This window comes from Lepidochelys olivacea (genome assembly GCF_965140295.1).
Source record: "Lepidochelys olivacea isolate rLepOli2 genome assembly, chromosome: 16".
NCBI classification, from domain to species: Eukaryota; Metazoa; Chordata; order Testudines; family Cheloniidae; genus Lepidochelys; species Lepidochelys olivacea.
In genome coordinates this window covers 19,895,261-19,914,398 of record NC_140426.1, presented here as the reverse complement: position 1 = coordinate 19,914,398, position 19,138 = coordinate 19,895,261, and the positions used below count along the sequence as shown (strand labels likewise).

General features: G+C 44.2%; 1 long non-coding RNA gene across 3 annotated transcripts in view; it reads left to right on the top strand.

Annotated features, from left to right (window-relative positions):
* The window catches only part of LOC311532013, a 33,962-nt gene extending 15,476 nt beyond the window's left edge, over positions 1 to 18,486 (top strand). The window contains exons 1-4 of one of the 3 annotated variants that reach the window (XR_014714320.1): positions 3,132 to 3,178; positions 15,507 to 15,808; positions 17,555 to 17,619; positions 18,176 to 18,486. This is a non-coding gene — a long non-coding RNA (uncharacterized lncRNA). Of the gene's footprint in view, positions 1 to 3,131; positions 3,179 to 15,506; positions 17,620 to 18,175 lie in introns of those variants that run through there. The other 2 variants (XR_014714321.1, XR_014714319.1) reach the window with 2 other exon arrangements.
* Positions 18,487 to 19,138: the final 652 nt, after the last annotated feature.

The following is a 19,138-nucleotide window of genomic DNA, read 5'->3' as shown; positions in this document are numbered from 1 at the left end:
AACACCATTGATTTAAAAGGAACAATGCCAAATCAAACCAGCTGAGAGTCTGCCCCATTGTCTTCAATGGAGTTACTCCTGATTTACACCACTGTTTGAAACAGAAGAATCATGCCCCAAGAGGGAGAGCTGGCAAAAGTCCACATGGTGAGAAGCATTTCTTGCAACTTGGACTTAAATTGGGATTTATAATTACAGCTTTTCTCTGATTCACGTACGGCAGGTTCATTTGATTGAAAAGTGACATAGCCGCTGACACCAAAAGTGTGGAAGTCCAGAGACAAGACTAACACAAGGTTTTCTTGCTTTAGTACTAGTTAAACTTGTGTTTACTCCTTTACTACACTCCAGCAAAGTAACAGCTGCCTGCAGGAGACTAGACACGGCAGATTTAATTAGTATGCTGTAACTTTCGTTCAACAAAAAACTGGGATTGTTTACTTTAGAAAAAGAGATGAATGCGGGGCGGGGGGCATAATAAGATTATATAAAATAATGAGTGGTCTCGAGATGGGAGATCAGGAACTTCCTTTCCCATAATGCCAGAACAAGGGGGCATTTTGAAATTGAAAGGTGGCACATTCAAAGCTGATGAGGCAATAATTTTGTGCACAGTGCATAATTAGACTGTGGAACTCATTGCCACGGGATTACCTTGAAGCCAAGAAGTTAGAAGGCTTAAAAGGACTGGATATTTATATGGTTAATAAGAAAATCCACTTTTACAGTAGTAAATACTTTCAAAAAAGTACTTTGGAAAGGGCTATAAAAACCTCACAATTCAGGGCTTAAACCAATCTCTAACTATTCGGGGTTAAGAGGAGACTCTCTGGGTGGATTAATTACACTATCTGCGTACTCTATACTTTAGCGTACCTTCCTCTTGAAGATCTCGTTATGGCCACTGGCGGAGATAGGATACTGGCCTACATGTATCTGGGGACTGATCCAGTTTGGTGATTCTATTCTATTCTATGTAGGTTCTTATCCCTGCTCATCACCATCACATCTTCATTCCTAAACTCCTATGTTAACAGATACAGGGCAAACTAGCTTTTTTGCATCTCTTTCTGTAGACAAGACCACCGCTTTGACAGCAAGGGCCTGTCTCCCCAGCCTAACCTGCTCATTACCAGCCATTCATTGCAGAAAGCCTCGGCTGAAGCTCATTCTCAGCAGGCGATGGTTATTAAGTTGTTAACAGAAAGCTCATCCACTTTGAATAGTTATCATGGCACGGTTCAGGCTGCTCCTGACCGAGCCCCTTGTCAAGCAAGCCCTCCTCTGGATACATATTTCTCCGTGTACCTTATTAATATGTGTAAATGATTTTCCTGACATGGGCATGACCACCCTGGCAAGTTTGATTAGGCACGTGCAGCAGTTTTGGGGGGGGGGGGGAAGCGGCGACAGCTGCACATGGAAATGACTTCCCCAAAATACGTCTTTATCTGCAAAGCAATCAATATGAGTGTGAGTGTAATTCATGGCTGGCTGATCTTTGTTATGACACTTATCTTTATGAATGTAGAGAGAGAGGGATCTGATTTGGAGTGGCACTGCCATGAGTAAATTAGCCCTCGCTGGAAGTGAAGGTAACAATGTGCTGAGAGTCCACACACATTCTAGAATTGGTCCCAGCACACACACACACACTAGAATTGGTCCGAAGCCACAACATTTCAATCTCGGTTTTTAACCCATCAAAATTCAGCGATCTGGGGGTTTGCCTCATCCCATTATAGAATATAGAAGAAGGGATCGGCTTTGCAATCAGGATCTGCGGTTGGATCCTAAACCTCTGTTCACTTCAGAGCTGTTCAGGTCCAAGGTCTACACTCTGGCCCATCTTTAGTAGATTCATACCTTCTCGTGAAAAGTCAGCCACAGTGACTAGCGTTGTGGTGGCCACAGTTAGCAGCGCCATGCATTGTTTTAACGAGAGACCCTGGTCCAGCATGGTGTGACTGGTTTCAAAGTAACAGCCGTGTTAGTCTGTATTCGCAAAAAGAAAAGGAGTACTTGTGACCTCTGTGTATATAGTGTCTTCTGCAGTTTCCACAGTATGCATCCAATGAAGTGAGCTGTAGCTCACGAAAGCTCATGCTCAAATAAATTGGTTAGTCTCTAAGGTGCCACAAGTACTCCTTTTCTTTTCATCGTGTGACTGTAGATTTACACATAAAGTCCGAGGAGTTACCCTAGTGCAGCACTGGGTAAAGCAGCGATGAACAGGGCCAAAGCTGTGATCTGTCTATGGGCTAAAAGCTGCAGATGGATGGAATTTGAATTCCCATTTTGTGGCAAGGCGGCTCGTAGCATTTGGAGCTGTGTCGGGGGCAACCTGAGGGCAAAGCATAAATTTAGAGGGGAAAAACAGAGCTCAGCAAAACTCCCTAGCACTTTGGCCACCCATGGGCTTCCTGGTGCTGGGAGGAAACATATTGGCCAGATCTTCAGCTTGTGTATATCAGCATAGCACTATCGACTTCAGTGAGACTCCAACCAGGGATGTGACCCAGACTAATGCAACCTGATGGGATTATGAGGCAGATGCTGCAAAGTCTCGTTGAGGATGCTCAGGACCTTACATGGGGAGTTTACAGGATCAGGTCCCTTATATTTTCTCCCTTCCATTCCCAAAATAGGGCTTGCTAAATACAGATTAGTGTGAGGTCTCTGCAATCTATCTCGTGCAGAGAGTTAGCTGATCTCTCATAGGCACGGCAGCCCATTAACAGAGAAAGAATTGGCCAGGGCTCCAGCTCAAAGCAAAGTACCAGAACCTCCTGGAAAATGTGAGGTTTTCAGTGAATTTTCCACATTGTTGCCTTTCTGCCAGGAGTGCTTTCTGATCATGCATGATGCTCGTCACAATAACACTACCATCCTGCATGGCTGATCTGCTAATTGCAGGAAAAGGCTCTGGGAAGCCACAGTAGGATCCTCCACTCATGGTACCACCTTGGAAAGCTCAGGGTTTTGCATGCACCTTGAAAACAGGTGGCAGATGAAAAAAGCCTGGCTTAAAATCAAACCCAATGGCATGTAAATTAACAACACTCTCCCCCATGGAGTGCTTCTGTTAGCACAGGCCAATGTCCTTGGATGCTGTAGCTTTCCAGGGAGAGCAGACTTTGAATTCAAACAAACCAGGGGGCTTGTCCATAGGAGGAAGGTAAGTCCTTTATATTTCCCAGTGTTACAGGCTTTTTAAAAGCATTTAATGCTTCTGTTTTCAAACCTATTGGAGACAAGAGAGGAACATTTAAAAGGCCTTTAAAAATTGCCCAGTGTTGGTGGAAAGGGTGTGGGACTGCACTGACTCTGTAGGGATGCACTCTTTTCCTGCAGTGTCAAGGATACATATTCACAAGGAAACAGCAAGGAGATGAGAGAAAGTCAAAGCAGCCAGATTTGAGAAGCAGGGACTACTAAAAGGGCAAAATGGGAGAGATGGCGGAGTTCAGAGTGGTTGGAAAGTATGTAGAGAGGGAAGGGATTGCATTGATCTAAATTCCATCCATGGTCTAACTCCACTGAGTAGTAATCACATGTAGCACTTCCTCAGAAGATCTCAAAGCACTTGCCCTAGAAGAGTAAGTGTAACATGCCCAATTTTGGGGAAACTGAGGCACAGAGCGGGGCCATGACATGTTGAGTCAAAGGCAGATCCACGAGTAGAACCCAGCTCTTCTGACACTGAGTGCATGCTGGAGCTCATGTTGCCTCCCGGGTTATGATAAACATAGTTCACACACAGAGACACAATTTAAGCAAATGGAGTTTCCCCCACAGAAATAATCCCTTTGCTCTGATTGAAAAGTCAAATTTTTGATCAGACATAATGGCACCTTATGTCAAAGATCTTTCTATGCCCTCCTTCCCTTTTAACCCATCAGTGGTGCAGATGCATTTTCCTTTTGTCCTGAGCTCTAGCGGGGTGGATCGGCGAGAGGGGTGTGTCTCTTTAAGGAGAGAAGAGGGGAGGGTGGTGGGAATGGAAAGAAGAGAGAATCCTCTTTAAGGATGGAGAGGACAGGAGACAAAATGTTCTTGCTCAACATTGTAAACAACCCTAAAGTGTTTTGAAAGTCTCTGTCAATATAAATTACTGAGAAACAAGACACAGGAATTGCAAAAGAAGAACCCAGCTGGAGAAAGGCTGCCTGCTGCCGTCCGCCTCAGACTCTCAGTGGGATGTGGCAATAACACTCTTTCCCTCACACATTCTTTTCTATTCTTCTCCCTCTTTCTTCCTCTCTCTCGCTGTTCAGAGCTGCCTTGAGTACACTGTGCACACAAAGACATATCCTCCGTGCTCTGCCACGACAGCCTGGTCTAAATGGGGAAAGTGGCTGGCTTAGTTAGAGTGGTATAATTAAGAGTAGAGACATCAGCTAAACCAACAAAGGCACTCTGAATCCCCAAAGAGATTATTCACATGGGGAGTTCTACCAGCCTAGCTACAGCACTATATTGTCCTGCTGGTCAGTTTGCCCATGGAGACAAGCCCTACCAGGGCATGGTTCTTTCTTTTCCTTTCTCTAAGGTTTTTGATTTCAAGTACAAACACTGAGGCCTTGTCTGCCCCATGGATTTGCCCTCATTATAGCCACCTGTATCGCTGCCCCAGGGCAAACCTCTAACATAGGCCTGCAAGGTGTTATTTACGCTACCTCTGTTTGCAGCTTGTAGCTATTTTACCCTGGCTTTGCAATGGTGCAGCGACATTGCATGTTGGCTTATATCAGGGCAATTCCCTAGTGTAGACAAGGCCTGATTCTCCTCTCATTCGGGTGTAATGGGTGAAACCACTATGGGGTATATCCCACCCAGTTTTTTAACCACCATCTATATATCCGCCACTAGCATGGTTGTAAGAATAAGCCTTTCTCACTCCTGCGTTCCCCTTCCCGTCCAACCTTTTGGTATGTGGTTGAACTATAGTCACGTAAGCCCCAGCGTAACCCCGTTTAATTCAGCTCAGTAATCTCAGGCAAGGGAGATGGCTGAGCCCTATATCTCTCTGTATAAAGTCAAGGCGGACCTGAGACACAGAGTTTGAGCCCATTATTGGATCCAAGGCCCATTAAAGTCAGTGGAAAATTCAGAACACAACATCCATTTCCTTGGCACATTCGTCTTTTGCAGAGTTTCTGTGGGAATCAGGGAATTAGCTTTGGTTGCTTAACACATGGCCGTGTATATGAACTTGAAGCGGTAAGTTACCAAACCTTGTAGGTCAAAATACACATTAGGCCCATTAACTTCACTGGGCTTCCAATCAAGCCATAAATGAAAAATGTGGATGAAATGAACAGAAAAAAAGCGAGAGTTAAGAGCTGATGTGAAAGAGGGACAGGATCTTCTTGTCTTATGGGCTCTTATGGATAGTAGCAATGGCCCAAATTCATCTTTGATGGAATTCTATCAAAGGTCAGGGAATTACACCAGCAGTAAATTCAGACACCCTCTTTTTATACCTATAATGGAAGCCTCTTAGTAAAACTAGCAGGACATTTGTCCCAGAACAGAAACACCATCTTCACATGGTGATGTTCTGAAACAATACAGGACTTCCATTCTGCTTCACTGTAGATGGAGTCTGACTCCAGCAGAGTTCAGTGCAAGGTGGGTTCCACTGACACCTTCACCTGGAAGGTTTCCAGAGATATTTAACAGCTAGATAATTAATATACAGGCATGGCTTCACCCACCACTGAAAGGCAAACAAGTCTGGGGTGAAAGGGAGCCAGGCTATTGGATAATATTTCTGTTGGATGGTAGGAAATTTGAACAGAAATACATTTCAAGAGAAATTTGGAAGTTATTATAATGGTCCCAAACTGAAATGCTAAATCCTAACAATACCCTGAATCTTGAACATGTTCAGATCCAGCTACAAATTTGGTGGTTCATGCCCATCTGTATTGGGAGTCTTATGTGGCTGCTGCTCCCAGGAAATGAGCTCAGGAAAGTGGAGGGAATAGCCAGGTTTTTACAATTATTTGTATCACTGTAGCACCTAGAAGAGCCAACCAGTATCGGGCCCCCATTGTGCTAGGTGTTGTACAAAACAATCAATGGAAGTTAAGCACCTAAATACCTTTGAGGATCTGGGTCATAGTCCCGGCCCTGAAGATCTTACATCCCAGGCCCCAGGCTTGCAAAGATTAATGCATACGCTTAACTTTACACCTGTGATTAGTTCCACGGCATCCAATGGAGCTATTCACATACTTCAAGTTAAGCAAGTGAGTCAATCTTTGTAGGATCAGGGCATAAACAGAGAAGATGGACAAAGAGTGGGAGAAGAATCAGAAGCAATTAAGTGATTTCCCCAAAGTCACACTACAGGGCACTGGGTGATCTGGGCCTAGAACTCAGGTCTCCTGTGTCCCATGAAAGTACACTGATTTACACCAGGATCTGGCCATTCATTGATCCCATCCAAGGAGGATAAACTGAAGCAATTAATGGCGAGTTCTTGCCCCCTCATGCGCAGCTGTTCCTGTCACCCAGCAAGCTCTCTCAGTCCTCTGTGTTAAAAATCCATCCCGATAATGTGGTTTGGGATTCCAGAATATCCCAGTTCCTGTGCTCTGGCCTCAATTAGGAAAAAAAAGAAACCCAACGTTTTAACTTTAAATTAAATGCTAATAATTATTCCACGAGCGGCATGAAGCAGGCAGCCCCTCCAGTCCACTCGCAAGGAGCATTTTGGCTGACGTCTCTCCCTGTCAGCGTTTAGAAATATGACACGATGGACTGTTTGAAGGAGCAGAACTAACAAGCCAACAAATCAGGCCATTGCCAAGTCCTCCTCCCCCTCTCTGTCTGGTACAATAACAGCCTATGGGAGGAAGGCTCCGAGAACTGCTGAATGGCTCAATAACCAGCAGCCAAAAAAATTCAAAACCACACGTCTAAATTAATTCATCCCGAAGCAACCGTAGACAGGGACCAAAAAAAAAAAAAGAAGAAGAAGAAGAAGAGGGAGAAATAACATGGCCTCATTTCAAGCCTTGCCTAAAACACTGAAAGGGTTTGGCAAAAATTATAAAAGCCCTTTAGAGCAGCTGCCCTAAATTCTCCAAACTACATGTCTGATATCGAGGCAAAAGGGATAGATGTGGGCATGTCAAATAAATGGAGCAAAAGATTTTAAAAGCTTTATTGAGGTCCCAAAGGACACAATGATGGGCACACGGCAAATAGCTAGCTGCAGCAAGGTCAAGTAGATAAGGACTGGACTGAGGGGGAGGACACCTGAGTTCTATTTATGGCTCTGACCTTGGGTAATCACTTCACTTCTGTTTCCCCTCTCAGCCTGGCCTGTTTAGACTCTCAGTTCTTCAGGGCAGGCACTGTCTCTCATGGTGTGTTTGCAAAACACCTAATACAAAGGGTCCTGAACTCAGCTGGGGGCCTCCCGGTGCTGTCATAATAATCAGATGGCTGTTCAACAGCACCGGCCTCTCTCAGTTTTCAAAAGCGACTCTAGCCCGGGATGATTTTCTCTTTTTAATTTCTATGAAAAAAATTTCACCAAAAAAACATTCATCCCTTTTTACCAGCTTTAATGGTCACTGAGTTTGGCTGCCTCTGATACAGGGTCACAGTTCACGGTAACTGCACTTGCATGGTCCCCGAAGGATTCCCCCTGTAAGCTCCCAGCTCCTCAGCCATCGCCACTCTTGGGCAGACACCCGTGTTTCCCTCCTGACCAGTGTGTTTTTCGGCTACGCAGTTCCCTGCCTACACCGTGATATCCCCAGCAAGCCGGATGGCCTAAACAGGCCAGCATCTGCACTTAGAAAAGGAGTACTTGTGGCACCTTAGAGACTAGCTTCCTCTGTGAGCAATGGAACTGCCAGCAGTTATAAGGTGAAAGCATTACAGAGAAAATGTCTTAAAAGCAATACAAGAACCTACATACATGCTAATAAGCTTACGAACGATTCCCCTCCCAAGTCCAAGAAGGGCTCTGGTAGGAGTCAATCTTTCAGATCCCACCCAGGGGGGTTTCTGTGGTTACAAGTTAGTAACAGCCTTAGCCAAGCACAACCATGAATAGGTCAGTCCTTCCTTTATACAGCTTGGGCCTTTCATCTTGACCTTATGTACCAGGTGTTCAGCAGACAGAAGTCCACTTCTCAGGGCATAGCTTCAAAAGGCTGAGTTTTTGCATAAGGGGGTGTGTGTGGAGAATTTGCAGAACCTCCCCCTAGATATTCCCCAGAAAATCAGTGGCACACATTGTTGTCCCAAAAGACCATTCTTGTCTGCCGCATTGTTCAATACAGTCCTTTGATCATCCAGGCCCACAGTAATACAGGACCTTTGCATTTCATACAATGGACTCCAAAGATAATTCAATAAGGTTTTCCAAAGATATTGCAGGAAATTGCCACACCTGCTACAAGCGTCATTTTTAGGCTTCTGAGCACTCACCGCTGCAGTTTAAGTCGATGCTTAGCACATGTGAAAATAAGACCCCTTTAGGAATTTCAAACCAGGTGCTCAGAAATTCAGGCATGCAGAATTAAAGGCCACTGTTCAGAGTGTGGCTTCCAATTACTTGTCCAATTCAGAGACTAACCAATTTATTTGAGCATAAGCTTTCGTGAGCTACAGCTCACTTCTTTGGATGCTGAAGCTCACGAAAGCTCATGCTCAAATAAATTGGTTAGTCTCTAAGGTGCCACAAGTCCTCCTTTTCTTTTTTGCGAATACAGACTAACACGGCTGCTACTCTGAAACTTGTCCAATTCAGTAGCACAGCTAGGAACAGACCCCAAGCCCCCTGCTCTACAAGCCAATGGTTTAGCTAGTGAGCCAAGAGGTAGCTGTGGATATATTTCAGACTCGCACACAGGTTGCTACCTATTGTAGGCCTTGCTCTCTTATTATAATCCTAGCATCAGCAGCACTGTAATGGTGATAGCACCGGGAAGCGTTGGGATCACAACACATAAAAACTACCAAACTAGCAAGACCTATTTAAATAGATTGGTTCTAGGGCCCTACCCTAGAACTTCTAAAGACCCAGGTTCAAGCTCCTGTAATACCCTGGGCACATTGCTTAGTTTTTATGTGCCTCTGCTCCCCAGCTGTAAAATGGGAATAGCAATACTTACCCTGCTTCACAGGGGTGCTGTGAAGCTAAATAAACTAGAGATTATAAAGTGCTTTGAGCTCCATTGATGAAAAGTACTTAAAAGGGCCACCTGTTATTATCACTAAGTCTTACACACATCTGTCTATCTGCATAACTGTACAGATTGGACCTAGCGATTGTAAGCCAACACGCCCACTGTGCGGGACTCAGTGACATTCAGCAGAAAGGCCCGTTTTCTCATGATGATGTTTGCATTCCCCATATACATTCTGTCTGTTAATAGGAAAGCCAGGGAACAGGAAGGATCAGTCAAAGTGTTTGGAAATGCTGCAGGCTCCCCATTTGAATGGTACCCGGCACTATGAACAGTGCAGCAGACAAGGAGCCAGAAGCAGTGTTGCTCCTACAGAACTTTGTGTTGGCTCTTTTTTCTAGCTCTTTGAACAGGGGATTCTGCAGGAGCCTCTTTTTCATACTTGCCTGAGTTTAGCAACACAGTTAAGGCTAAACTGCCACAGCTGTGCACTGGGTGGGGTCAAGAGAAAGCAGCATGGCATTGTGGGATAGCTGAGGCTGCTATATAAGGCCACAGTGGCTGTAGTCAGGGATAGACTAGAGGGAGGGAGATGTGGTGGGGCTGCTGGCATATTCAGTAGAGAGCTCTAGGGCTGTAGTCAAAGGTGATTTGTTTGTAATTTCTGGTTATTGAACAGACATAGATCTGTATCTCATGCTTCACAAAAAGTAATGACTGTTTTTTCTTTGTTTAGCAGCTAAACACTTCTGGGGGTTCATTTACATTAGAGATGGAACTGAGCGGTAAAGTCTGCCTCTATCTAGCTTGGAAATTTCTCAGGTGCTAGAGTATCTCAGTGGTACATGGAATAATTAAGAGTTGCAGAGAGAGAGCAGCCAGGATGCATCTAAATGTCCACAATGTTCAGGAGGCTCCAAATCCATGGTTTTGATTTAGCCCATTAGATAGCAAGGGGCCAACTGCAAAGTTCAGCTCTAGATCTGAGGTTTGATTTGGGGGAGAGAACTGGTGTTGGAATTCACCTCTGATTTACATCCTTCTAAAGTCTGCCTGCATAAAGTGTCCTGCTAGGCAGCATCCTGTGTGTAAGAGTGCATCAGGAGAAGTTTTCTTATGAGTGCTCAACACTCTTTCAGCAGTACCCAAATATATAATGTATCCCTTACCCCACAGGACTCTCAACTGAAGTTAGAGACTGTTCACCCATAATGCTAAACACACATCACACTAATTTGTGTGAATACAATACACAGTATGGAGGAGGTCAGGCCTTCAGTGCTGATGTAAAAGATAGTCATATAAGGCATTTCCAAAAGTTGGGTGCACCCCATACTAAACAGTCCTTACGTGATAATGACTGATGATAATTACTAGGGCTTAGTATGTGCTAGGTGCTTCCCACCACGGTCTCTGCTCATACTCTAAGGAATCTTAGAAACTGGAAATGCATCTCTGGTAACAAAAAGGGCTCTCATGTGTGTCCCTCATAGAGTATTTCCCCTTCCCAGTTTCAAAGCCCAAAGAAAGGAAGAAATTGCATAGAGCCAATAGTCCACAAGAGGGTTCATGTGCCAGCCTGTTCTGTCAGCTGTAGATTTGTACCATAAATTTTAATTCTAAACTTTGCAGCGTGTGGCTTGCCTATAAGAGACTCTGGTCCTAGCAAAGGTGGAATACAGAATTTGTTATACTGGATGACACCAGGGGTCCATTTAGTCCACCTCCCTCCCTCCCTGGAATAGCAGATACATGACGCTTTGAAGGAAGATAATGCATCTAGATGAAACAGTGTCTGAGGAGGAAAATCTCTTCCTGGCCTCTGAAGGCAAGCAGTTTGCATCCTGCTACAAGAGCTAGGATGAGGGAAATAATAAAAGTTTAAAGCATGAAACCTAAATAATTATACCAGGAAAATAGTCTTGAATAATCCTAACACAGGAAAATGGAAGTCAGATGACCAGCAGGGAGCATTTCCACCCTGGAGAGCTAACAAACAACAGTCTTATGCTACGTGAAAGCTATTGGCCAGTTGGTGCAGAACAGCATCAATAAGGTTTGCCGTACATTTTCTGTTCCATAGACTGGTGCTTAATGTTCTTATCCAGGTTTCTATGCTGTATGTATTCTATGTTTCAACAGTAAAGTACGATACCAGGAGGAAATGTTCATTTCTCATACAAATCCTTTGGCAGAACATAACAATGGGTCCCCTCTCCTTTTCCTAGTTTAACTTTCCCCAAGATAATTCCTCAGTGTCAGGAGATAAGGCGCACATTTTGGATGCATCATCCTACAACCCGGGATTAGCAGAGCTCTGTGCATTGCATGGCAGGACAGGGAAGGTATCTTCTTGTATAACAACTTGGCCTCACCAGACATGCCTCGTCATGAGTGAGATAGAGCCTATGGAAGTCCGTGGGAGTCTTTCTATTGAATTCAATGGGTTTGGGATTAAGCCTTTAGCAACTAGCTCATGTACACTTTAGCACACCCCAAGCATTCAGAAATCATAAGTCAGGCCCCCAAAACACTGGGTGTTAAACAATGGCAACTTTGGAGTTCTTTTTACTTGGGTTCTCTTCTAAAACCAAGGGGGACAAAATCTGGTTTTGGATCTTTTGGGGTTCACCTTTTCCAGCTTTTCCCTGCAACCATGAGAGCTAGAAACGTTAATGAAAGACGAGATTATCCTATACTCATATGATTCCAGGAGCTGGAGTTTCAGAAAAAACACCTAATATCCTGAGACTGGCAATAAAATCTCAAGCCTGGGCCACACTGCATCTCAAATCTCTAACCTGCAGCAGCTGCACCTGTTGGGTTTTTTCCTCCAAATTCTTTTTTCACTGAACCTCCCACATATGTGCGGGAGCCCTGGGGATTTCCTCACCATTTTCCCCTCTTTTCTAGCTTTCCTGTTGCATCCTGCCTGACCTAGAAGGACAAATAGAACTTCCTTCACAGATCATCAGCACTCTTCCTTAGTCATCACAGATGTACAGGGTAACACAACACCACTCATTCCCTCCACCACTATGTCCACAGCAATCCCAGCACATGGTGGGTCAGAGGTTCAACATGAGTTCCTTATGACTCATGCCCCTGACCCCATGAGATCCAAGAAAGGTCCATTTTTCCACTATTCCTTATATAAGGTTGATGGTTAAGCATGTAGCTGTGATGGCTTCTTTGTTGGAACTGGACTGTCATAAAACTAAAGTTACAACTTCCTACATCTTTCCAAGGGAGATTTTTTTTTTAATATGCATTTTCATCTACATGATTTAAATGTGTGTTGGCCTTGTCAAATGGAAGGACAACAATGAGGAGTATTGCCCAGGCGTCAGACTCTGATTTGGATCGAACAAGGTACTTGGAGCCAGGACTCCTGGATTCTCTTCCTGGCTCAGCCACTGAATGGATGAGCTTGAATGAGTCATTGAACTCTGTGGCTCACTTTACTCCTCTGTAAAATCAATAAAATAATACCTACAGAGAATGTGGCGAGACTTCATGAATGTGTGTGAAGTGTGAAGATCCTTCAATGAAAGGAGCTAGATCAGTGCAAATCTGAATTATTATTAATCTGTTCTGGTGCATGAGCAATCCAGTTATTATTTATTTGTATCACAGTAGCACCGAGAGGCTCAAACCAAGACCAGGGTCCCATCATGCTCTATGCGCTGCCCACACGTATAGTAAGTGTTAGTCCCTGGCCCAAAGAGCTTACAGTCTCCATAGACGAGAGAGACCAAGTATGTATTGTTTCAGAGTAACAGCCGTGTTAGTCTGTCTTTGCAAAAAGAAAAGGAGTACTTGTGGCACCTTAGAGACTAACCAATTTATTTGAGCATGAGCTTTCGTGAGCTACAGCATCCGATGAAGTGAGCTGTAGCTCACGAAAGCTCATGCTCAAATAAATTGGTTAGTCTCTAAGGTGCCACAAGTCCTCCTTTTCTTTTTGCAAGTATGTATTCTATTCAGGAAATGTTGTCCCCATTTGACAGAAGGGGAACCGATCGCGCAAAGTCACACAGGGAGTCTGGCAGGACCAGGAATTTAAACCTGATCTCCTGAATCCCTGTCCAGTGCCTTAAACACAAGCTCATCCTTCCTTTCGATCTAAGACTTCCCCGCTTTGCAGGAGAGACCGAATCCAACCTAACGATAGAGTCACCTGTGGGGCATGACAGGTAATTACAATTCATACTCTGCAGCAAATGGCCCTACTCTATAAAGTTATTATTGACTGAATACCAGTCCTAGCTCTGCGAAGGTAACTTGCTTTTTCTAAATGGTTAATCTCCACCATTAGCGCTGGTGTGTTAAAGGAGGTTTAGGACAATTTAATAGCTCATAAAACTTTATAGTCCCCGTTGAAATTGGAGTGATAACTCTGGAGTGCAAAGCTATACTTTGCTAAACGTCTCCCTTAGATTTTTTTTTTTTTCTTATTGGAAGCTTAACATCTGCTACAGGAAAACAAAAAGGATCTGTTTTCACTGTCGAGAGGCATAAGCATCCTGCTTCTTTTCATTCTGCTTATATGTTTACTGCTTAAAACTTTGGCATCAATATTATCCTTCATTATTGAGATTCTGATCACTTAGAAGAAGGAAGAGACTAAACAAACCAAAGCTGACCTGTGCTCAGTCTAACCTGTGAGCAGAATAGAAGCGAAGGGGACTCCTAATTCCAGCCATCAGTTTTGTCCAGGGTTCTTTTCCATTCCAATTAATACTGTAATTTCATAGCCAAATTGTGGCTGCATTGATGATGGGTGGAGCTATCCTAGGATGAGGCAGTATGGACTGGAGGCAGGATTTGGAAACTGGGTTCTACTCCTGACTTAATCATTACCCTGCGGTGTGACATCATCTGTGCCTCAGTTCTCCTGTCTGTAAAATGGTGCTAAAGATACTTACCTTCCTTTAAAGCCTAAAGGGGCCTACAGACAAAAAGCACTGTGTATGAGCTAAGTATTTTTATTGTACTCAGAGGCCAAATAAACCCCATTATATCCCTTAGACTATATCAGAGGAGTTCATAGCATTAGAATTTTTTTCTCCATCAAAGAGAAATTTGGGCATCTTTCAAAATTATTTTCAGACCAAATCCCAATTCAAGCTTTTAGGCCATTTTTAGAAGTACCTTTCTTCATATTTAATAATGGGCTCTTCAGTCTAGCAGAGAGAGGTCTAACAGGATCCAAAGAGTGGAAGCTGAAGCTAGACAAATTCAGACTAGAAATCAGGTGTACATTTTTAACAGTGAGAGTAATTAACCACAGGAACAATTTACCAGGAGTTGTGGTGGATTCTCCATCACCAGCAATTTTTAAATCAAGATGGGATGCTTTTCTAAAAGATCTGCTCCAGGAATTATTGTGGGGAAGGTCTCTGGCCTGTGTTATACAGGAGGTCAGACTAGATGATCACAATGGTTCCTTTTGGCCTTATCTATGAATCTATAAAAAAAAAAACATATGAAAAATGAATCAGTGACTGAAAGGCCCAGAACAGAAGAACTGAGGCGGGAATTTGAGCAGCGATTCACATGGAAAAATTAAACAAGAGTGTTAGCAAACATTAATTAGGATTTAACATTCCAACCCCGAGAAAGAGAAGGTTAACAATTAGCTTGGAGAGGTTTTTTCTGCCAGTGGTCTCAACCCACTAGGAGCATATTAAATGAATTTGGTATTTCATCCAAAGAGCCCTGCTACAGAAGACTAAGTCCATTTGGTTAGGATCCTCATAATGTTTCACTGGAAATGGGTTCAGTGTGGCCTAGTGGGAAGAGCACTGGAGTGGGACTTGCGAGATTTGGGTTCTCTTCCTCATTCTCCTGCTGGGTGATCTTGGGCAAGTCCATGTCCCAGCTCTGTGCCTCAGTTTCCCCATATGAAAAATACTTTGAGATCTATAGATGAAAAATGCTATATAAGAGCTAAGTATTTATTACCAGGGATGGCTGGGGAATTTGGAGCTAGGTTTCTGTTTGATCTGCGGTTGGCTGCCAAAGATGTGGCAATAGATGTTGTGTCTCAGATTGAAACAGAATACAAGTTTTATGGCAGAGTTCTGGTTTGGTAAGGTCTGGGTCTGGCGACTTGGGTATGACATGCTGGGGTATATCATAACAGGGTATAGATATAACAATATGTCACAGGGTATGATTTGCTGTAGCATGATATGTAGTGAAGATGAGTGAATAATTTGCCCTGTATAGTTAATTCCTCCAGTTTCCTCTTTTTCTGGCTCCCAAGCAGCTGGCAAAAATCTCAGATATATTCGTTATTTCAAATGATTAATGAATTTCGCCATGACATTTTTTTCCTTTCAGGGCTAAATCATGCTCCTCTGGGCACAACCCAGGGTGGGGATCCATACCACCACTGGAGGAGCACCAGGAGTTCACTCTGCTCCCCCTATGTGACAGTCCGGCCTTGCTGGAAGGACGCCGTGCCTGAAGCAGTCCCATCACTTCATACCCAGAAACGGGCATGAGACGCAAAGCTGACTTCCCAGTCCAGCCACTTTCCCAACGTTTGGATTGCCCAGATCCAGTGTTTTGGTCAGAATGGTTCTAAACATAGAGTCCAGCAATGAAGTTTGGATCCAAATCAGTTAACCCGCAAAGACAGGGCACGTTTGTATGTGTGGTTTGTGTCTGGGCCCATCTCTGACTGCTCCAGATTGGCAGACATTTTTTGCATTAACGCCTTCCCAGACAACCCATGATTTTGCAAATGCAGTCGCAGCAATTGAAGGGTTAAAGAGCCTTTAATGGGCTCCCCTTAGGGATTCCCCTTCAGGCCTCAGTCATGGCTTTGCCTTTGGTGAAAGATTTCCTCCATACAATAGATGACATTTAGGCCATTAGGGGATCCTTTGCAGGAAATACTGCTTATTCCCTTACAGGTGGTCCCCGTAATTAGCAATTAGGATAATGCAATATTGAAAATGCAAGACACAAATTTAATTAGTTGTGTTTTATTAGAGTAACTAAGGAGAAGGCCCCCGGACTCCACTGGAGGAGAGAGATCAATACAGAACATCTATTTTCACTAGAAAACAATTGCAGCTGATGGCTGTCTGTGGAGTGCTGTGTGGCATGATGGAGTAGCTCTCCACTGCAAACCATTCCTAAGAGAGAAGGGGAAGGGTTCTTGCAGGGGCCTGGTAAATGAATGATCAATATCTCCAGGGAGTCTCTGTATAATCTCAGTTAATGTTACAGAGCAGCTAATAGGAGCTGACACATAGCTATAGGGAGATGGCTTCCTTAGCTCAATTAACTAATTATCTTTTAAGCCGTTCTGACTCAGATGGGAAATAATGGCCGAGGAGCTTTGCTTTTTAATTTAGTTTCCTTGTTTGTTTGTTTGTTTGTTTGTTGCTGGCAACTCTATTTCCATTGCTAGAGCCACATCACAGACTCTTAACCAGAGTTTCCGGTCCACACGACCAAACAAAAATATACAGAGACATAACCACATGTGACCGTGCATTCCATATATGCACAATCCAAGCTCAGTGACCATGTTTGCATACACAAAATTGCATTGAGTGTATGCACAAGCAGACAGTTCATTTCTTCCATCCTGGATTTACTGGCATATCGACTTGCATTTCTCATTTTCCAGAGAATCTCTCCTTGCACGCTTTAGGGTTGTGTTCACGACAGCATTAGTTAGGGCATAACTCAAGTGCTGCCCCTAATCCGACTCCCATCCACACACACAAATCTCTAGCTTGAGCTAAGGTGGCTTTAAACTCGAGCCAGCTGGCCTGTCTGGGTGCGTCTACACTGCATTGGGAGTGAGTCTCCCAGCTGGGTAGACAGGCCAGGGCTAGCCGGACTCCAGTTAGCTCGCTAATAGAGCCATGGGGATGTTGCTCCTTTGTCTGCAGCTCAGACTCTCAAGTCCACCCAGCCGCCTGGGTCTGAGTGTAAGTGGCTCACCTGAGTCGCTGCCGGACCAGCCGCATCTGCACGGCTATTTTTAGAGCACTAGCTTGAGCCCTGCTTGCACATGTCAGTCTCCCCAGGCTGGAAGGCTTTTTCCCAGCTGCAGTGTAGACATACCCTCCGAGGGAACGGCTTGAAGCCCACACTCGAGCTAGCCAGGCAGTGGGGATGCAGCGACAGGCAACAGCTAGAGACAGCCCCACTCATCAGCTGCAAATCCGATCACTCTACAAATCCAGTCATTCGGTGTCACTCCGGTCTTGGTGTGCAGTGTGGCAGAGCTGGGCTGGCTCGAGTGGAATAACTCCAGAGGGGTAACATGAGCTAACTGTTGCAGAGTACACTGGTGTATGCTTAGGGAGGGGAGGACTGTAGATGAGGGTTGTGAAAGATGTTAACTCCTCTTCTTATTCTTACAGTAGCCCCTCAAGGATCCCTTTTGCGCCACCATGGACAAACTGTCATCACAGTCACTTTTATCAAGGTAGTGCACCTGATTTCTCACTCTCTCGGGACACACAACTATGCACTGGTTTCACTGTAATCTCTTTTTTTTTTTTAAACTATCCTATCTTCCCCATGTGGATACACTTAAATTGGTTGACAATTGGCTTCTATCAATTTATATTAAACGATCGACGGCAGGTGGCATATCTTTGGATGGTCCATTAAAGCGATTAAAATATAGTCCTTGCTTCAAAGAGTTTACAATCTACATGCATTCACCTTTACACCTGTTCTGTAATTATGTTGTTATCTGTATTCCAATAGCATCTAAAAGCCCCACCGAGATCAGGACCCCATTGTGCTAGGTGCAGGACAAACACATAATAAGAAAGTTTCTTGCATGCAAGAGCTTACAATTTAATGAAATCGACAAGACAAACAACAGCTGGGAGGAAAGAAGTATTATCACCCGGTGTAACAGATGAGGGAAAGAGGAGGCTTAGGTGAGGTGCCCAGGGTTGGCAATTGAACCCAGGTGTCTTGAAACGCAGTCGGCTGCCTTAACCACAAAGCTGCTGTTCCCCTCTCTTCAGTTACGGACCTCAGTCAAGACAAAGGAGAATCGCACTGGCGGGCTGCTGCTGTTGGCAAAAATGAGTGACTCAATGGTGTTCACCCCGTGCTTTCTCGGAGACAAGAACTTGAATCAACAATGCCTGGGCCTGAATTAAGATCGAACTTTTAAAAACAAATTACAAAGATAAAATGCAAAGTCACAATCATTTCTCCGCTCTGGCCGCTTCTGCCGACTAAGCCAATACTGTTTCAACCTTTGCAGGGATAAAAACAAAAGCGCGGAGCAAGCCAATAGCACAAAGGGAAATAAATACACAGGGACCCCAAACTCGTGGAAGCAAAGTCTTATGTGATATTTAATGTTTTCCAGGAAGATTCTTATATAAAAATCATTCAGAGGTTGATAAGATCATAGCAAGAGGACAGGAGGAAATTACAGTTTTGCCCAATGCTTGATCTTACTCTGCTGAACTTGCTGTATCTGAGACATTAGAGCCCAGCCTTAATGGCACCATATTAAGCTGAGACAATGCAGCCCTGTGACCTTGCGATGCTTGATGGCCATATGTGCTATTTTAATGAAAAATTGGAACTTAAGTAAATGGCCACCTATCGGCAGAAGACTGTTAACAGGATTTCTCTCCTAGTGAAGCCTCGGTTGTGGGGGAGGGTGGAGAGAATTGGTATGTAGCAGCCATCGTCTTTCCTCAGTGAATGACCCTCTGCTAATGCTAGCCTGGCCTATCATGCTGGCAGAACCTGAATCAAATAGCTCTTTAATCACAGTGGAAGGAGTGTGTCCAATTAGAACAGTGGACTGGGAATCAGAACACCTGGGTTCTGCCTCTGGCTTTGCCTGACTGGCTTGCCATGTGTGAACTTGGGCAAACTGCCTCTGTTTTACCCGTCTTAAAAACGGGCTGAATGTCACAGAGCTTAATAAATTACTGTTTGTGAAGCACTTTAAGATCTTTGCACGA